A 7,800-nucleotide genomic window follows, 5' to 3' on the forward strand; every position below is an offset into this window, starting at 1 on the left:
AGAGGATAGGATATTATATTGAATACGATAGGATTGAGGATAGGATAGGATAGAGTATAGGATAGAGGATGGAGGATAGGCTAGGATAGAGGATAAGATGGGATGGAGGATTGAATAGGATAGACGATAGAGGAAAGGATGGATGATAGGATATGATAGAGGACAGGATAGTATTCAGGATAGGCTAGGATAGAACATGGGATAGGATAGAGGATAGGATAGGATAGAGGATCGGGTAGGATAGAGGATAGGATAGGATAGAGGATAGGATAGGATATAGGATGGGATAGGATAGGATAGAGGATAGGATAGGGGATTGGATAGGATAGAGGATACGATATTATAGACGATAGGATAGGATAGAGTATAGGATAGGATAGAGGATAGGATAGGATATTGGATGGAATAGGATAGGATAGAGGATAGGATAGAGAATTGGATAGGATAGAGGATTGGATAGGGTAGAGGATAGGATAGGATAGATTATAGGATAGGATAGAGGATAGGATAGGATAGAGGATAGGATAGGATAGAGGATAGGATAGGATAGAGGATAGGATAGGATAGAGGATAGGAGAGGATAGAGGATACGATATTATAGATGATAGGATAGGATTGAGTATAGGATAGGATAGAGGATAGGATAGGATATTGGATGGGATAGGATAGGATAGAGGATAGGTTAGAGGATTGGATAGGATAGAGGATAGGATAGGATAGACGATAGGATCGGATAGAGAATAGGATAGGATAGAGGATAGGATAGGATAGAGGATAGAATAGGATAGAGGATAGGATAGGATAGAGGATAAAATAGGATAGATGATAGGATAGGATATAGGATGGGATAGGATAGGATAGAGGATAGGATAGAGGATATGATCGGATAGAGGATAGGATAGGATAGAGGATAGGATAGGATAGAGGATAGGAAATAGGATTGGATAGGATAGGATAGAGGATACGATAGGATAGAGGAAAGGATAGGATAGAGGATAGGATAGGATAGAGGATAGTATAGGATAGCGGATAGGATAGGATGGAGTATAGGATAGGATAGAGGATAGGATAGGATAGAGGATAGGATAGGATAGACGATAGGATCGGATAGAGAATAGGATAGGATAGAGGATAGGATAGGATAGAGGATAGAATAGGATAGAGGATAGGATAGGATAGAGGATAAAATAGGATAGATGATAGGATAGGATATAGGATGGGATAGGATAGGATAGAGGATAGGATAGAGGATATGATCGGATAGAGGATAGGATAGGATAGAGGATAGGATAGGATAGAGGATAGGAAATAGGATTGGATATGATAGGATAGAGGATACGATAGGATAGAGGAAAGGATAGGATAGAGGATAGGATAGGATAGAGGATAGTATAGGATAGCGGATAGGATAGGATGGAGTATAGGATAGGATAGAGGATAGGATAGGATAGAGGATAGGATAGGATAGAGGATAGGATAGGATAGGATAGAGAATAGGATAGGATAGATGATATTATAGGAGAGAGGATAGGATAGCATAGAAGATACGATATTATAGAGGATAGGATAGGATAGAGTATAGGATAGGATAGATGATATTATAGGAGAGAGGATAGGATAGGATAGAAGATACGATATTATAGAGGATAGGATAGGATAGATGATATTATAGGATAGAGGATAGGATAGGATAGAGTATAGGATAGGATAGAGGATACGATAGGATAGAGGAAAGGATAGGATAGAGGATAGGATAGGATAGAGGATAGTATAGGATAGCGGATAGGATAGGATGGAGTATAGGATAGGATAGAGGATAGGATAGGATAGAGGATAGGATAGGATAGAGGATAGGATAGGATAGGATAGAGAATAGGATAGGATAGATGATATTATAGGAGAGAGGATAGGATAGCATAGAAGATACGATATTATAGAGGATAGGATAGGATAGAGTATAGGTTAGGATAGATGATATTATAGGAGAGAGGATAGGATAGGATAGAGTATAGGATAGTCTAGAGGATAGGATAGGATAGAGGAGAGGATAGGATAGAGGATATAATCGGATAGAGGATAGGATAGGTTTGAGGATATTATAAGATAGAATATGATAGAGGATACGATATTATAGAGGATACAATACGGTAGAGGATAGGATAGGGGATTCTATAGGATAGAGGATAGGATAGGATAGAGGATACGAAATTATAGAGGATAGGAGAGGATAGAGGATAGGATTGGATAGAGGATAGGATAGGGGATTGGATAGAATAGAGGATAGGATAGGATATAGGATAGGATAGGATAGAGAATAGGATAGGATAGAGGATAGGATAGGATAGAGGATAGGATAGGATAGAGGATAGGATAGGATAGAGGATAGGAAATAGGATTGGATAGGATAGAGGATAGGATATAATACAGGATATTATGGGTTAGAGGATAGGATAGGATTGAGGATAGGACGGGATAGAGGAGAGGATAGAGAATAGGATAGGATAGAGGATAGGAAATAGGATTGGATAGGATAGAGGATAGGATATAATACAGGATATTATAGGATAGAGGATAGGATAGGATTGAGGATAGGACGGGATAGAGGAGAGGATAGATAATAGGATAGGATAGAGCATAGGCTAGGGGATTGGATAGGATAGAGGATAGGAGACGATAGATTGATATGATAGGATAGAGTATAGGATAGGATGGAGAATAGGATAGGATAGGTGATAGGATAGGTTAGAGGATAGGGGATTGGATAGGATAGAGGATAGGATAGAGGATAGGAGGGGATAGGGGATAGGGTAAGATAGAGGATTGGATGGGATAGAATATAGGATAGAGAATAGGATTGGATAGAGGATATGGTAGGATAGAGGATACGATAGGATAGAGGATAGGATAGGATAGAGGATAGGATAGGATAGAGGATAGGATAGGATAGGGGTTTAGATAGGTAGAGGATAGGATAGGATAGAGGATCCGATGTTATAGACGATAGGATAGGATAGAGTATAGGATAGGATAGAGCATAGGATAGGATAGGGGATAGGATAGCTAAGAGGATAGGATAGGCTAGAGAATAGGATAGGATAGAGGATAGGATAGGATAGAGGATAGGAGAGGGAATTGGATATAATACAGGATATGGTAGGATAGAGTATAGGATAGGATGGAGGATATGATAGGATTGAGGATACGATAGGATAGAGCATAGGATAGGATAGAGGATAGGATAGGTTAGAGGCTAGGATAGGATAGGATACAGGATGGGATATAAAACAGGATATGATAGGATAGAGGATAGGATTGGATAGAGGATGGGAAAGGATAGAGGATACGATATAGGATTGGATAGGATAGACGATAGGATCGGATAGAGAATAGGATAGGATAGAGGATAGGATAGGATAGAGGATATGATCGGATAGAGGATAGGATAGGTTTGAGGATATTATAGGATAGAATATGATAGAGGATACGATATTATAGAGGATACAATACGGTAGAGGATAGGATAGGGGATTCTATAGGATAGAGGATAGGATAGGATAGAGGATACGATATTTTAGAGGATAGGATAGGATAGAGGATAGGATAGGATAGAGGATAGGATAGGATAGAGGATAGGATAGGATAGAGGATAGGATAGGATAGAGGATAGGATAGGATAGAGGATAGGATAGGATAGAGGATAGGATAGGATAGAGGATAGGATAGGATAGAGGATAGGAAATAGGATTGGATAGGATAGAGGATAGGATATAATACAGGATATTATAGGATAGAGGATAGGATAGGATTGAGGATAGGACGGGATAGACGATAGGATAGAGGATTGGATAGGATAGAGGATAGGATAGGATAGAGGATAGGGTAGGATAGAGGATAGCATAGGATAGAGGATAGGATAGGATAGAGGATAGGATAGGATAGAGGATAGGATAGGATAGGATAGAGGATAGGAGAGGATAGAGGATAGGATAGGATAGAGGATAGCATAGGATAGAGGATAGGATAGGATAGAGGATAGGATAGGATAGGATAGAGGATAGGAGAGGATAGAGGATAGGATAGGATAGAGGATAGGATAGGATAGAGGATAGCATCGGATAGAGGATAGGATAGGATAGAGGATAGGATAGGATAGAGGATAGGATAGGATAGAGGAAAGGATAGGATAGGATAGAGGATAGGATAGGATAGGATAGGATAGAGGATAGGATAGGATAGATGATATTGTAGGATAGAGGAAGGATAGGACAGAGGATACGATATTATAGAGGATAGGATAGGATAGAGGATGGGATCGGATAGAGGATAGGATAGGGGATTGGATAGGATAGAGGATAGGATTCGATAGAGGACAGGATAGGATAGGATGGCGGAAAGGATACGATAGAGTGTAGAATATGACAGAGGATAAGATAGGATAGAGGATAGGATAAGTTAGAGGATAGGATAATATAGAGGATAGGATAGAGGATTGGATAGGATAGAGGATACGATAGGATAGAGGATACGATAGGATATAGGATAGGATAGAGAATAGGATAGGATAGAGGATACGATAGGGGATTGGATCGGATACAGGATAGGATACGGTAGAGGATATGATAGGATAGAGGATAGGATAGGATAGAGGATAGGATAGGATAGAGGATAGGATAGGATAGAGGATAGGATAGGATAGAGAATAGGATAGGATAGATGATATTATAGGATAGAGGACAGGATGGGATTGAGGATAGGATATGATAGAGGATAGGATAGGATAGAGGATAGGATAGGATAGAGGATAGGATAGGATAGAGGATAGGATAGGATAGAGGATAAGATAGGATAGAGGATAGGATAGGATAGAGGATAGGATAGGATGGAGGATAGGATAGGATAGAGGATAGGATAGGATAGAGGATAGGATAGGATAGAGGATAGGATAGGATAGAGGATAGGATAGGATAGAGGATAGGATAGGATAGAGGATAGGATAGGATAGAGGATAGGGATAGGATAGAGGATAGGATAGGATAGAGGATAGGATAGGATAGAGGATAGGATATGATAGGATAGAGAATAGGATAGGATAGATGATATTGTAGGATAGAGGAAGGATAGGACAGAGGGTACGATATTATAGAGGATAGGATAGCATAGCGGATAGGGTAGGATAGAGGATAGGATCGGGGATTGGATAGGATAGGGGATTGTATAGTATAGAGGACAGGAGACGATAGAGGATAGGATAGGGTAGAGGATAGAATAGGATAGAGGATAGGATAGGATAGGGGATAGGATACGATAGAGGATAGGATAGGATAGAGAATAGGATATAGGATTGGATGGGATAGAGGATAGGATACGATAGAGGATAGGATAGGATAGGATAGAGAATTGGATAGGATAGATGATATTATAGGATAGAGGACATTATAGGACTGATGAAACGATATTATAGAGGATAGGATAGGATAGAGGATAGGATCGGATAGAGGATAGGATAGGGGATTGGATACGATAGAGGATAGGATTCGATAGAGGACAGGATAGGATAGGATGGCGGAAAGGATAGGATAGAGTGTAGAATAGGACAGAGGATAAGATAGGATAGAGGATAGGATAAGTTAGAGGATAGGATAGGATAGAGGATAGGATAGAGGATTGGATAGGATAGAGGATACGATAGGATATAGGATAGGATAGAGAATAGGATAGGATAGAGGATACGATAGGGGATTGGATCGGATACAGGATAGGATACGGTAGAGGATAGGATAGGATAGGATAGAGAATAGGATAGGACAGAGGATAGGATAGGATAGGATAGAGAATAGGATAGGATAGATGATATTATAGGATAGAGGACAGGATGGGATAGACGATAGGATATGATAGAGGATAGGATAGGATAGAGGATAGGATAGGATAGAGGATAGCATAGGATAGAGGATAGGATAGGATAGGATAGAGGATAGGATAGGATAGAGGATATGATAGGATAGAGGATAGGATAGGATAGAGGATAGGATAGGATAGAGGATAGGATAGGATAGAGGATATGATAGATGATATTATAGGAAAGAGGGCAGGATAGGATAGAGGATACGATATTATAGAGGATACAATACGGTAGAGGATAGGATAGGGGATTCTATAGGATAGAGGATAGGATAGGATAGAGGATACGATATTTTAGAGGATAGGATAGAATAGAGGATAGGATAGGGGATTGGATAGGACAGAGGATAGGATAGGATAGAGGATAGGATAGGATAGAGGATTGGATATAATAGAGTATACGATAGGATAGAGGATAGGATAGAGAATAGGATAGGATAGAGGATAGGAGACGATAGAGGATAGGATTGGATAGAGAATAGGATAGAGGATAGGATAGAGGATAGGATAGGATAGAGGATAGGATAGGATAGAGGATAGGATAGGATAGAGGATAGGATAGGATAGAGGATAGGATAGGATAGAGGATAGGATAGGATAGAGGATAGGAAATAGGATTGGATAGGATAGAGGATAGGATATAATACAGGATATTATAGGATAGAGGATAGGATAGGATTGAGGATAGGACGGGATAGACGATAGGATAGAGGATTGGATAGGATAGAGGATAGGATAGGATAGAGGATAGGATAGGATAGAGGATAGCATAGGATAGAGGATAGGATAGGATAGAGGATAGGATAGGATAGAGGATAGGATAGGATAGGATAGAGGATAGGAGAGGATAGAGGATAGGATAGGATAGAGGATAGGATAGGATAGAGGATAGCATAGGATAGAGGATAGGATAGGATAGAGGATAGGATTGGATAGAGGATAGGATAGGATAGGATAGAGGATAGGAGAGGATAGAGGATAGGATAGGATAGAGGATAGGATAGGATAGAGGATAGCATCGGATAGAGGGTAGGATAGGATAGAGGATAGGATAGGATCGAGGATAGGATAGGATAGTATAGAGGATAGGAGAGGATAGAGGATAGGATAGGATAGAGGATAGGATAGGATAGAGGATAGCATAGGATAGAGGATAGGATAGGATAGAGGATAGGATAGGATAGAGGATAGGATAGAGGATAGGATAGGATAGAGGATATGATCGGATAGAGGATAGGATAGGTTTGAGGATATTATAGGATAGAATATGATAGAGGATACGATATTATATAGGATACAATACGGTAGAGGATAGGATAGGGGATTCTATAGGATAGAGGATAGGATAGGATAGAGGACACGAAATTATAGAGGATAGGATAGGATAGAGGATAGGATTGGATAGAGGATAGGATAGGGGATTGGATAGGACAGAGGATAGGATAGGATAGAGGATAGGATAGGATAGAGGATTGGATAGGATAGAGTATACGATAGGATAGAGGATAGGATAGAGAATAGGATAGGATAGAGGATAGGAGACGATAGAGGATAGGATTGGATAGAGAATAGGATAGAGGATAGGATAGAGGATAGGATAGGATAGAGGATAGGATAGGATAGAGGATAGGATAGGATAGAGGATAGGATAGGATAGAGGATAGGATAGGATAGAGGATAGGATAGGATAGAGGATAGGATAGGATAGAGGATAGGATAGGATAGAGGATAGGAAATAGGATTGGATAGGATAGAGGATAGGATATAATACAGGATATTATAGGATAGAGGATAGGATAGGATTGAGGATAGGACGGGATAGACGATAGGATAGAGGATTGGATAGGATAGAGGATAGGATAGGATAGAGGATAGGATAGGATAGAGGATAGCATAGGA

Source organism: Halictus rubicundus, unplaced genomic scaffold, assembly GCF_050948215.1.
Source record: "Halictus rubicundus isolate RS-2024b unplaced genomic scaffold, iyHalRubi1_principal scaffold0118, whole genome shotgun sequence".
NCBI classification, from domain to species: domain Eukaryota; kingdom Metazoa; phylum Arthropoda; class Insecta; order Hymenoptera; family Halictidae; genus Halictus; species Halictus rubicundus.